The following is a 12,595-nucleotide window of genomic DNA, read 5'->3' on the forward strand; positions in this document are numbered from 1 at the left end:
CAGAAAACCCTTTGCTGCAGAGCATTCTACTTTAAATCTGTGTGTATGCAGTGTTTGGGTAATAGATGAACTGAACAGAAGCTCAAATAACTTAAGATGCTTTCTTTAGATAAATGAAATATGTAAGGTGTTTTGTATATCTCCATACAGTAACGCAGCTCTGATTTTAAGGAGAGTTTGACACACAGGTAATCTTAGATAATTATCTACCTCTAATTAAGCTGGTTTCAAGAACTTCTGTACAGATCTGTATGGTTTAAGTAAACTATAAATTGTATACTGGAGCTCTGATTAAGATGAAGCTTTTCATGTTATTAAGTTTATTGTTATAACTTCCATTTATTCTAATTGTTTGAAGCATTATTTATTATTAGGTATCGTCTAAAGTTGCCGGTACAATAGAAAACACTAAGGTTATTTGGAAGCACTTTTCTATGATAAACAATTCCTTTGTCACATCTTTGCCCTTTTTTCAGAATGTTTATCATTAACATCTCTTCTTAGCTTTGATATCTAGCCTCATGAACGTTTCAGGAGAATACTGATTGCAATATAAATATCCTTTGTTGAAGACACTTGCAAAGGATTGACTGTGAAAGATGCTCTACTTCTAGTTTCTTCAGTCAGTTTTACAAACAATGTCATCCATGCAGAAACATGGAAACATTAAATAGATAAAGGCATGAAGCTGAATTTTGTACAATGATCTTTTAGATCAAAATATGGCTGTGGAGAATGCTTCATTGTTTAAAGCAAGGAGTAGATTTACAGTGAAGTCTAAGTGTTCTTGAATTTGGTATACCTTGGAACAGCTACTTTTTATGGGAACTTTCGGGCCATTTTTCATGGTGAGCTACATGTATGCAGGTATTTAAATAACCTTCAGCTAACCACTGATACTGAACAATTACTCTTTCCTGCTTCAGAGCTCATGACAATCTGCAAAAGATAAAGTTAGTAGCCCCATATAAACTAATTGACAAAGTTTAGTACAAGGTTTCCAGGAAACTAGCAGCAAGTACTTAATTGGGAGAACAGCTGTAAAACTTTGTCAGTGATTGTGTACTTTACTTACTAATTCTAGTATGCATACCTGGTTCTCATTCTTGCTGTCTTTTGAACATCTTTTCCGTAACCTCCTTGGTGCTTAGAAAAATGAGAGAGGTAAGTGAAGATAACATTTTCAAGCTATACCTATGTCCTTGAGCAACTGCTTTATTTATCAGCTTTAGCATTGCAACTTATGTTAAAATAAGATGCTGCAAATGAGACTCACTGCTTACAGAGAAACACAATTATTTTGGCTTTCATCAACCTTTAGAAGACTTTGCACTCTTTATCATAGGGTACAGTTATACATCTTCCCTGATATATGGTTAATACTGTCCAGCTTCAGCAAAATCCATTGTGAATTTTGTGTTTGAACACGTATTTTCTGAATTCCTTTGTTGTCTGAATAAATATAAAAAGGAAATGCTATTTTGCATCTTCGTAAGCAATGAGAATTGAAGGAAATTTAAGAAGAAAATGCTATTGATTTGTTGGCATTAGGTGGGCACATGTCTGACCACCTCAGATAGTTTCAAGGAATGCTGATATTATCAGCGGGGAATTGCACATTTGGTACCATTAACTTTTAAGGGGTGGTTGCTTTGCATATTTACATTTCTTACAGGAAAATATAGTTGGATGTGATTGTTTTCTGAAGCAGGTTAGTCAGTACGTCAGAGTTATTTTGTGTATTATGCTGAAAATAAATTTTGTTTGATACTATAACATCAAAGGACCTCCCAGAATAATAATTAGTTTGAATCAGGGTCCGTATTTATCTTAATTTCAGGAAATAAACAGTTATTTTTATGTACTTAAACAGATACTGTTTCTCCAGATGGGTGTAGAAGTACATAAACACTCCCTCCAACACACGCATATATGTGTACCCTATATTTCTGTGGTTTTAATACGCCTTTTAGCATTGTGGTATCTTAGAGATAACATGGAGAAACGCCAAGTCTACTTAAATGAGTTGTTGCACAGCAGAGGATATTGAAATCTCCATTACAGTGCATTGGCTCTCAAATCTTGTGTACTGTGTTAGTACAGAAAAGCATTGCATTTCATTCAGATTAAGTGATTGCTGTTCTATTGGACAAGATGCTGATACCTCTATTTCTGGTCCCATTCAAGTCAATGGGATTTCTGTAGAATAAACTGCTATTCACCATGTGTTATGATATAGTAATCTAGTTCCATATATTTAACTTTGAAGGCACAATGTATTAAATTGGGGAGGGATAGCTCAGTGGTTTGAGCATTGGCCTGCTAAACCTAGGGCTGTGAGTTCTATCCTTGAGGGGGCCATTTGGGGATCTGGGGCAAAAGTGGGGATTGGTCCTGCTGTAGGCAGGGGGTTGGACTAGATGATCTCTGAGGTCCCTTCCAACCTTGATATTCTATGATTAAAATTTATGAAGTGCTTGAAACCCAGGTATGCTGGAAGCACTTCATCAAGGGAAGAATAGAGAAAAACAAACGTAGGTGGATACCCTTAATTAGGCAAGAACAAAATGTATGTCTAATGCACCAGGCAGCAGAAATGTGTGCACTAAAACTCAAATATGTATGTGGTTTGCTTGTTAAATTAGATGCCTAACTAGCAAATAGACAAAAATGTAATTTGCACTGAAAACACGTATTAGACTATGTTGTACACAGACAAAGACTTTTTGTTAATATTTATTTCTTATTAGCACCGTACATTGAAGTGGGTAAGTATTATCCCCAATGTCTGTACATACCAGTACATTTGAGGCTGAGGCTCAGATCTGCCATTGGTATAAGCAGGTAGAGAGCTCTGTGGAACTCCCACTTTTGTAAGAAATGGTATTGCCTTTCAGAAATTAAGGTCAACTTTTCCAAAAGTGGCCACTGAATTTGTGTGCCTTTTTTGAGTTCTCAATTCCAGCAGCCCTTCCACATCTGGAGTTCAGAACAACTGGGTGTTCCCAACTGCAGCTGAAACCCAGGGTAGCTGTGGGTGCTCTGTGCTTTTATGAAATTGTGTCCTTAGTAGTGTTAAGTGGAGCTCCCAAAGTTAGAGGCAACTTCGGACATTTTAGTCTAAGCCATTTAGGCTATGTTTACATTGCAATTAAACATCCACTGTTGGGCCAGGTCAGCTGACTTGGGCTCAGGCTAAGGGGCTGTTTAACTGCAAAGTAGATGTTCAGGCTCAGGCTGGAGCCCTGTCTCTGGGACCCTCCCTGCTCAAGAGGTCCCAGAAACTGGGCTTCTGGCTGAGCCTGCATGTCTACACTGCAGTTAAACAGCTCTTCAGCCCAAGCTCCTTAAATCAGCTGACACAGGCCAGGTTTTTAATTGCAATATAAACATAAAGTTTCACTGGCAGAGCTGATAAGAATTTGAGAGTTCCTGGTTCCCAGTCCCATGTTAGTTCCGCTTTTCCATGCTGTCTCTGTGTATTCAAAGGGTGTGACTTTTGTTGAGAAAGAACCAGTAGCTGTAACTCACTTGACTTTCTGTGCTCCATCTTGAGGTCCTTACTCAGGGAAATTCCCCTTCAGTCAGGTTTGTTTTATTTGACTTAGACCAGAGAATAATGAGCATAGTGTAAAAAAAAATTTCCTTGAAGTTTTAAAACTTGTTCAGAAAACTCAGAAAACATTTATATCAAATAAAACCCTCAAAGCTCATCCCTGACTGCAAATGCGTATTAAAAAGTACTGGTGAAAGTTTATGCCACCAGTTTACTAAACAAATTGACATTCTAATCATAGAATTATAGAAGATTAGGGTTGGAAGAGACCTCAGGAGGTCATCTAATCCAAGCCCTTGCTCAAAGCAGGACCAACACCAACTAAATCATTCCAGCCAGGGTTTTGTCAAGACTGGCCCTAAAAGCCTCTAAGGATGGAGATTCCACCACCTTCCTAGGTAACCACTCCAGTGCTTCACCACCCTCCTAGTGAAATAGTTTTTCCTAATATCCAATCTAGACCTCCCCCACTGAAACTTGAGACCATTGCTCCTTGTTCTGTCATCTGCCACCATTGAGAACAGCCTAGCTCCATCCTCTTTGGAACCCCACCCCCCTTCAGGTGTTGCAGGCTGCTATCAAATCCCCCCCCCCTTGTCTTCTGCAGACTAAATAAGCCCAGTTCCATCAGCCTCTCCTCATAAATCATGTGCCTCAGCCCCCTAGTCATTTTCATTGCCCTCCGCTGGACTCTCTCCAATTTGTCCACATCCTTTCTGTAGTGGGGGACACAAAACTGGACGCAATACTCCAGATGTAGCCTCACCAGTGCTGAATAGAGGGGAATAATCACTTCTCTCGATCTGCTGGCAATGCTTCTACTGATGCAGCCCCATATGCTATTAGCCTTTTTGGTAACAAGGGCACACTGTTGACTCATATCCAGCTTCTCATCCACTGTAATCCCCAGGTCCTTTTCTGAAGAACAGCTGCTTTGCCAGTCAGTCCCCAGCCTGTAGCAGTGAATGGGATTCTTCTGTCCTAAGTACAGGACTCTGCACTTGTCCTTGTTGAACCTCATCAGATTTCTTGTAGCCCAATCCTCCAATTTATCTAGGTCACTCTGGACCCTGTCCCTACCCTCCAACATATCTACCTCTCCCTCCAGGTTAGTGTCATCTGCAAACTTGCTGAGGGTGCAATCCATCCCATCATCCAGATAATTAATGAAGATGTTGAACAAAACCGGCTCCAGGACTGACCCCTGGGGCACTCCTCTCTGGCTGCCAACTAGACATTGAGCCATTGATCACTACCCATTGAGCCCAACGATCTAGCCTGCTAATAGAGCTCAGCACTTTGAAAATTTCCCCTGGATGAAACTGCCTTCTCTAGCTTCAGTGAATGGGCTCTGTGTGGCAGAACTAGATGGGCATTGGAGGAATTGGAATCCCTCACATGCAGGCCCTGTGGCAGCCCCCCGGCTTCTCTGTGACTAGTATGGAAAAGGGGTAACTATCCCTGCACAAAGGATTATATGCATTGGATTTGCATTATTATGGATCCCCCACCAAACCCTAAACTTGCACTCTGTGCTGGCCTAGGCAGAGCTGGATCACACCTTGCTGCAAGCGGGAGCGGGGGGAAGTATTAACAACTCCAAGCACACTTTTTTGCAGCTGTCCATATCCTGTACAGTGGAACCACAATGGTTCCAGTCGGATGGGTGTTGAGTAGTGAACAAACTATTTAAAACAAAGTAAGATCAATCTGGTGCACTCTAAAATCTGGACTACTCGCTCAAAAAATCTGTGTGCACTGTTAAATGGCAGGTCTAAAATACCATGTCCTGCTCTTCTTTAACTTGCCGTCTGCCTCCTATCTTGAGATTACCACCCTAATCGCTATTTCTGTACCATTTTTCATAATTATTTCAAATATGGAATCTTAGCCACTTGTAGGATTTCTGCCTGGCTGGCAGCCATCCCGTCATGCTGATTTCAAGTAGCTGCTTCAGCACTGAGAGTGCTCATTGTTTTTGTTTTTTTAATTGTTTGTAATGTTTTATTGACAGTAAGTAACTGGAAAGCTGGAGAGTAAAAGGCATATGGGAAAGGAGATCCCCAGCTACTGAGAATAGTCTTCTTAATGGCACCACAGTAGCACAAACATGCAGGAACTAACAGAGGGAATTACTGCGTGACAGTCTCACTTTCAGGAACATTTCATAAATCTCTGTTGGTGAGCAGGAGCAGCTGCCACAGCCTCTCATTCAGACAGGAATCTAATGGGACAGCAGCAGTAACTCAATGAGCTTGGAAGAAATTTGTTGCTAGAGTCTAAATATCTTACAAACTGCTCCCTGCGGGTTGTAACATTATATCAAACATATATTTATACTGTATAATGAGTTGTCTGTAGCTAGTAGCTTCCCTGCATGATGCTAGATGGCTGCAAAGTGCATTTATGGTAGAGAAATAGACAGCACCCTAGCAAACTCCAAAAAAAGAGAGCTACTGTGCAGATTCTGCCATTCAGTCATAAGCACAAATACCTGCCATGTGTTGGGCAGAGGTACATCAGGTGAACAGACACAAAATTACATTATACATGGCCATACGCACACACTAGGTGACAATTAGAATTGGGTGATGATTTTGGGACAAATGGTTTATTTGCCAAAACCACGTGTCAATTTGACAGAAATTTGCCAAATACTTTTGTCCAAAACAATTCTGGAGGAGGACTCCCGGACCGTCTTTATTCCAGTGGTTAGTAAATTCCCCTGGACTGTGGAAGACCTGCCTTGAATTTCCCACTCTGCTTGAATTGGAGAAGGGCTTTGAACTTGGGCCCCCCACTGAGATATGGGGTCTTCTGTGGCAGGTCTCTCAATCTCTGCTGTTTGAAGCTGTTCCACTCTTTATAAATAATTAAATCATCATTGGTGTTGGGACTCAAATTTGAGTCCCCACCTCCTAGGTGAGTGCCCCAACCACCATGCTACAGAGACATTCTCATTCTTTGTCCCTGGCCCAATGACTCATCATTCTCATCACGAATGTCTGTGTATTGCCATTATGAAGAGTAATCTTTCATTTGACTCTGTCATAAACATACAGCTAAGGGTAGCAAGTAATAGCAAGGAAATGTGTTCAAGTATCTTCTCTTTTAGCTTGTGAATTTTCCCTGTGCTAAGAGAGAGGGTTTATCCCTGTTTTTTGTAACTTTAAAGTTTTGCCTAGAGGGGAATACTCTGTGTTTTGAATCTTATTGCCCTGTAAAATTACCTTCCATCCTGATTTTACAGAGGTGTTTCTTTTACTTTTTTTTCTCTTTATAATAAAGTTCTGTTTCTTAAGAATCTGATTGTTTTTTAGTGTCCTAGAAACCCAAGGGTCTGGTCTGTGCTCACCTGATTTACCTGTTTGGTTTGTAGATTATTCTCAAGCATCCCCAAGAAAGAGGGTGAAGGGGCTTGGGGGAGATATTTTAGGGAAACAGGAACTCAAAGTGGTCCTTTTCCTGAATCTTTGTCTAACTCACTTGGTGGTGGTAGCAGTACCCATCCAAGGACAAGGAAGGATTTGTACCTTGGGGAAGTTTTTAACCTAAGCTGGTAGAAATAAGCCTAGGGGGTCTTTCATGTGGGTCCCCACATCTGTACCCTAGAGTTCAGAGTGGGGAGGGAACCTTGACAGACCCAAAACAGATTTTTTTCAGTTCACCAATTTTTTTTTTTTTTTTTTTTGCTATTTTTGGATTTGATTCAACCTGAACAGATTTTTTTTTAATTTATTTAATTTTCAGAACTGCCAATTCTGGTGGCAATAGACTAAGGTTAGTACAGTGTAAATTTGCATATTTAAATAGCTCAGATTCTGCTTTGTTACATCAGTGTAAATGGAGAGTGATGCCACAGAGCCCAGAGCACTCACTGGCAATCTAATAGGAGAAGGGTTCCCATGACTACAAGAGGGGTGGTTCCCTTGGAATACCCAAGCACTTTGCAAGTAAATTCAGGGGAGGGGTTGTTGAGGGAACCTGTGGGGGGGTGGCCGGAGAGTTGTTCCTCTTGGCAGCTGGATTTCGTAGAATTCAAATCTCCATGGGAACACTCAGAGCCACTCCCCCTGTAGATTTGTCAGGGTACATACATTAATCAGGCTTCTATTTATTTTCTTTAGGAAGTGTGACTGGATGACTCCTCCCTTCACCTGTAATTTTAGGGCTCAATTCTGTCACCTTCATGTCTTTTGAGCAATCTTTTACTCATGAAGTAGCTCCACTGAAATCAATAGGACTAACCAGGTACTACTGAACATAAGAGAGGGTCACAGAATCTGGCCCTTTGTGGAAATGTTCACCCCAAGGTTGTAGTAGGGAAACTTGGAACCAGGATTTTATGAGATGAAACCATAGCTCTGAGCCTGCCCATATGTTGGGGAAGTTGAGATTCAGATGCAGATGCTGCAGCTCAGACCCATATGTTTGAGTGATAACTTTTTAAATTAATATGGTTGCAACGGGAATGCCAGTAGGCTCTTGATCCAGGGACACACATGACAGTACTGCTACATGCAGAGCAGAGAGTTTGGCTGACTGGCGTAATGAGGTCAATGTGAACAAGAGAACTCAGATTAGTACCAGTAGGGTTATCAGAAGTCAGAGATGTTGTGCATCCAAGGAAACATAATGTCAGTAGTGTTAGAAACTCGTGTTCACAAATAAATGGAAAGGCCTGATTTAGTACTGCCCAATGTCCCATGTTCTCTTAGTTGCTATCCATAACCATATGAAGGAAAATGATGGTCAGAGTCGTACTAGTTTCTTTATAATGTCCGTAGCATGACTATTTGCAGTCTGTTTTCTCTATATGTTAGAAGGTGGAAGATACACATTGTGTCTTTGCCTTCAATTTTTTGCTTACAGAAACTGCTCTAAAGAAAGGCCTCTGGCTGTTAGGTTTAGCCGCAGTTGTCTAAACAGAGTTGGTTGAACTATTCATCACAAACAATTTATTTGAATTGTTATTATTTTTTTCCTATTCATGAAACTGACCATGCAATGGCTGATGATTTTTAGGAATTTGTTCATTATCCCAAGTAGTTAAATGAATAGACTTTAAGAATATATATTTGAGCTTTGGATTCTACATGAACTGTTTGTAGCAAATGCTCCATCAATTTGCTGTTCAGGCTTTATGATTGGTCACTTACTTTGTTACGGGGAATTGTTTGTTTCCTGGTTGGCTGACCTAACCTTTAAACTACTTACACCCAAAAGAATCGAGTCATATCTGGAAATGCACTGCTTCTGAACATCCATAGAAATTAAACAGAAGTTGTACAAATGTTCATGAACAATGAATAATAAAAGGGTGTGAACATGCAGAATAGAAAGCAAGTTGCTAATTTGTTAAAGGATTTACTAAAAAAGGTTTTTTACCACTAATTGACATTTCTAGGTCCCTAAACCTGAGTGTCTTGTGAGATCTGGCTGTCAACACAAAGGACTTTGAACAAAGTTCTGGTCCCCCCACCCTGTGTCCCATGGCAAGCCTTTTAATCTCTATGCCCCAATTTATTCATGTGTAAAATGGGGATAAAAATTCTTACCCGACTCTCAGGCGCACTAGGAGGCTTAATTTTGTTCATAAAGCATTTTGAGATCCTTGAATGAAAGGAGCAAGATTATTAAATTCTAAAATTATAGAAGTTGGTAACACAGAGACTAAACATGTATAATATAAAGCTTTCCTGATTCTAGTGACAGAACATTTACATGATCAACTAATTATTTATACTGTAGTGACCAGGAAAGCAAGTGTCATGAGATTTCTGGTCACTGTATGTGAAACACAAGACTAGGGACATAAATTCCTTTCTACTCATCACAGAATTTGTATTAATTTTGGATTGGAATAGTTCACGATAGAGAATACCTTCTTGTTGATTGCATCTACCTGCAAGGGCACTTTTGACTCATCTAAGGCTATGTCTACACTACAAAATTAGGTTAAATTTATAGAAGTCGGTTTTGTAGAATGCGTTTTTATACAGTCGATTGTGTGTTTCCCCACACAAACCTCTAAGTGCATTTAGTCAGCATTTAGTCGGTGGAGTGTGTCCACAGTACCGAGGCAACTGTCGACTTCCGGAGTGTTGAACTGTGGGTAGCTATCCCACAGTTCCTGCAGTCTCTGCCACCCATTTGAATTCTGGGTAGAAATCCCAATGCCTGATGGGGCAAAAACATTGTCACGGGTACTTCTGGGTAGGGTACATATCGTCAGGCACACCCTTCCCTCCTTCCCTCTGTGAAAGCAACGGCAGACAATCGTTTAGGGCCTTTTTTCTTGGGTTACGCGAGCAGATGCCATACCATGGCAAGCATGGAGCCCACTCAGCTCACCATCACCGTATGTCTCCTGGGTGCTGGCAGACACGGTACTGCATTGCTACACAGCAGCAGCTCATTGCCTTTTGGCAGCAGACAGTGCAGTAGCCTGGTGATAGCCATCGTCGCCATACTCCAGGGTGCTCTTTTAGCTGACCTCGGTGAGGTCGGTCAGGGATGCCTGAGCAAAGATGGGAGTGACTCAGCCAGGTCATTTCCCTTTTAAGTTTTGTCTCATGGTGATTCAGTCCTGTTGGCAGCCCTACTGCACCGTCTTCTAATGAGCAGCCAGGAGACAACGATGACCAGCAGTCATACTGCACCGTCTTCTGCCGAGCACCCAGAAGATGACAATGGCTAGCAGTCATACTGCACTGTCTGCTGCCAGCAAGATGTATAAAGATAGATGAAGTGGATCAAAACAAGAAGTAGACCAGATTTGTTTTGTATTCATTTTCTCCTCCCTTCCTCCCTCCCTCCATGAAATCAATGGCCTACTAAACCCAGGGTTTTGAGTTCTATCCTTCAGGGGGCCATTCTGTTTCTCCTTGATGCAAAGCCACCCCCTTTGTTGATTTTAGTTCCCTGTAAGCCAACCCTGTAAGCCATGTTGTCAATCACCCCTCCCTCCATCAGAGCAACGGCAGACAATCATTTTGCCCCTTTTTTCAGCGCAGATGCCATAGCACTGGGAACATGGACCAGCCCAGATCACCATGGCAATTATGAGCACTATAAACACTGTGCGCATTATCCAATAGGATATGCAGAACCATAACCTGCAAGAAAAGCAAAACCAGGCGAGGAGGAGGTGACTGCAGCGCGGTGACGAGAGAGATGAGGACATGGACATTGACTTCTCACAAAGTACGGGCCCCTGCAATATGCACATCATGGTGTCAATTGGGTAGGTTCATGGCGTGGAACGCCGATTCTGGGCCCGGGAAACAAGCACAGAGTCGTGGGACCACATAGTGTTGCAGGTCTGGGACAATTCCCAGTGGCTGCAAAACTTTCACATGCGTAAGGGCACTTTCATGGAACTTTGTGACTTGCTTTCCCCTGCCCTGAAGCGCAAGAATATCAAGATGAGAGCAGCCCTCACAGTTCACAAGCGAGTGGCAATAGCCCTCTGGATGCTTGCAACACCAGACAGCTACCAGTCAGTCTGGAATCAATTTGGAGTGGGCAAATCTACTGTTGGGGCTGCTGTGATGCAAGTAGCCAGTGCTATCACTGAGCTGCTGCTATCAAGGGTAGTGACTCTGGGAAATGTGCAGGTCATAGTGGATGGTTTTGCTGCAATGGCATTCCCTAATTGTGGTGGGGCGGTAGATGGAACCCATATCCCTATTTTGGGACCAGAGCACCAAGGCAGCAAGTACCTAAACCGAAAGGGGTACTTTTCAATGGTGCTGTAAGCACTGGTGGATCACAAGGGACATTTCACCAACATCAACATGGGATGGCTGGGAAAGGTACATGGTGCTCGCATCTTCAGGAACTCTGGTCTGTTTCAACTGCTGCAGGAAGGGACTTACTTCCCAGACCAGAAAATAACCGTTAGGGATGTTGAAATGCCTATAGTTATCCTTGGGGACCCAGCCTACCCCTTAATGCCATGGCTCATGAAGCCATACACAGGCATCTTGGACAGTAGTCAGGACCTGTTCAACTATAGGCTGAGCAAGTGCAGAATGGTGGTAGAATGTGCATTTGGGCATATAAAAGCGCGCTGGAGCAGTTTACTGACTTGGTTAGACCTCAGCAAAACCAATATTCCCATTGTTATTACTTCTTGCTGTGCGCTCCACAATATCTGTGAGAGTAAGGGGGAGACGTTTATGGTGGGGTGGGAGGTTAAGGCAAATCGCCTGGCCGCTGATTACACGCAGCCAGACACCAGGACGGTTAGAAGAGTATAGGAGGGTGCGGTGCGCATCAGAGAAGCTTTGAGAACCAGTTTCAGGAATGGCCAGGCTATGGTGTGAAAGTTCTGTTTGTTTCACCTTGATGGAACCCCCCCTCCCCACCCCCCCCGGTTTCACTTTACTTTCCTGTAAGCTAAGCACCCTCCCCTCCCCACTGCGATCACTGCTTTCAGAGGCAATAAAGTCATTGTTGCTTCACATTCATGCATTGTTTATTTATTCATCACACAAATAGGGGGATAACTGCCAAGGTAGCCCGGGAGGGGTGGTGGAGGAGGGAAGCAAGTGGTGGGGTGGTGGAGGAGGGAAGGTGGGGTTGGGGGAGGGATAGCTCAGTGGTTTGAGCACTGGCCTGCTAAACCCAGGGTTGTGAGTTCAATCTTTGAGGGGGCCATTTAGGAATCTGGGGCAAAAATTGGGGATTGGTCCTGCTTTGAGCAGGGGGTTGGACTAGATGACCTCCTGAGGTCCCTTCCAACCCTGATATTCTATGAATCTATGACAAGGCCACACAGCACTTTAAAACTTTAAAACTTATTGAATGCCAGCCTTCTGTTGCTTGGGCAGTCCTCTGGGGTGGAGTGGCTGGGTGGCCAGAGGCCCCCTCACTGTGTTCTTGAGTGTCTGGGTGATGAGGCTAAGGAACTTGGGGAGGAGGGCAGATGGTTACACAGGGGCTGTAGTGGCGTTCTGTGCTCCTGCTGCCTTTCCTGCAGCTCAACCATACGCTGGAGCATATGAGTTTTATCCTCTGGCAGCCTGAGCATAA

At 42.7% G+C, this 12,595-nt stretch overlaps 1 protein-coding gene across 5 annotated transcripts in view; it reads left to right on the top strand.

The window, feature by feature from the left end:
* KCNIP1 (potassium voltage-gated channel interacting protein 1) overlaps window positions 1-12,595 on the top strand; it is a 552,728-nt gene that overhangs the window by 280,889 nt on the left and 259,244 nt on the right. Inside the window, exon 1 of one of the 5 annotated variants that reach the window (XM_084636955.1) lies at window positions 1,092-1,164. The exons of the other annotated variants lie outside the window; for them this stretch is intronic. The gene's annotated coding sequence lies outside the window, so the exon portion shown is untranslated. Of the gene's footprint in view, window positions 1-1,091; window positions 1,165-12,595 lie in introns of those variants that run through there. 5 annotated transcript variants of the gene reach the window in all.

Source organism: Lepidochelys olivacea, assembly GCF_965140295.1.
Source record: "Lepidochelys olivacea isolate rLepOli2 genome assembly, chromosome: 8".
Taxonomy (NCBI): Eukaryota; Metazoa; Chordata; order Testudines; family Cheloniidae; genus Lepidochelys; species Lepidochelys olivacea.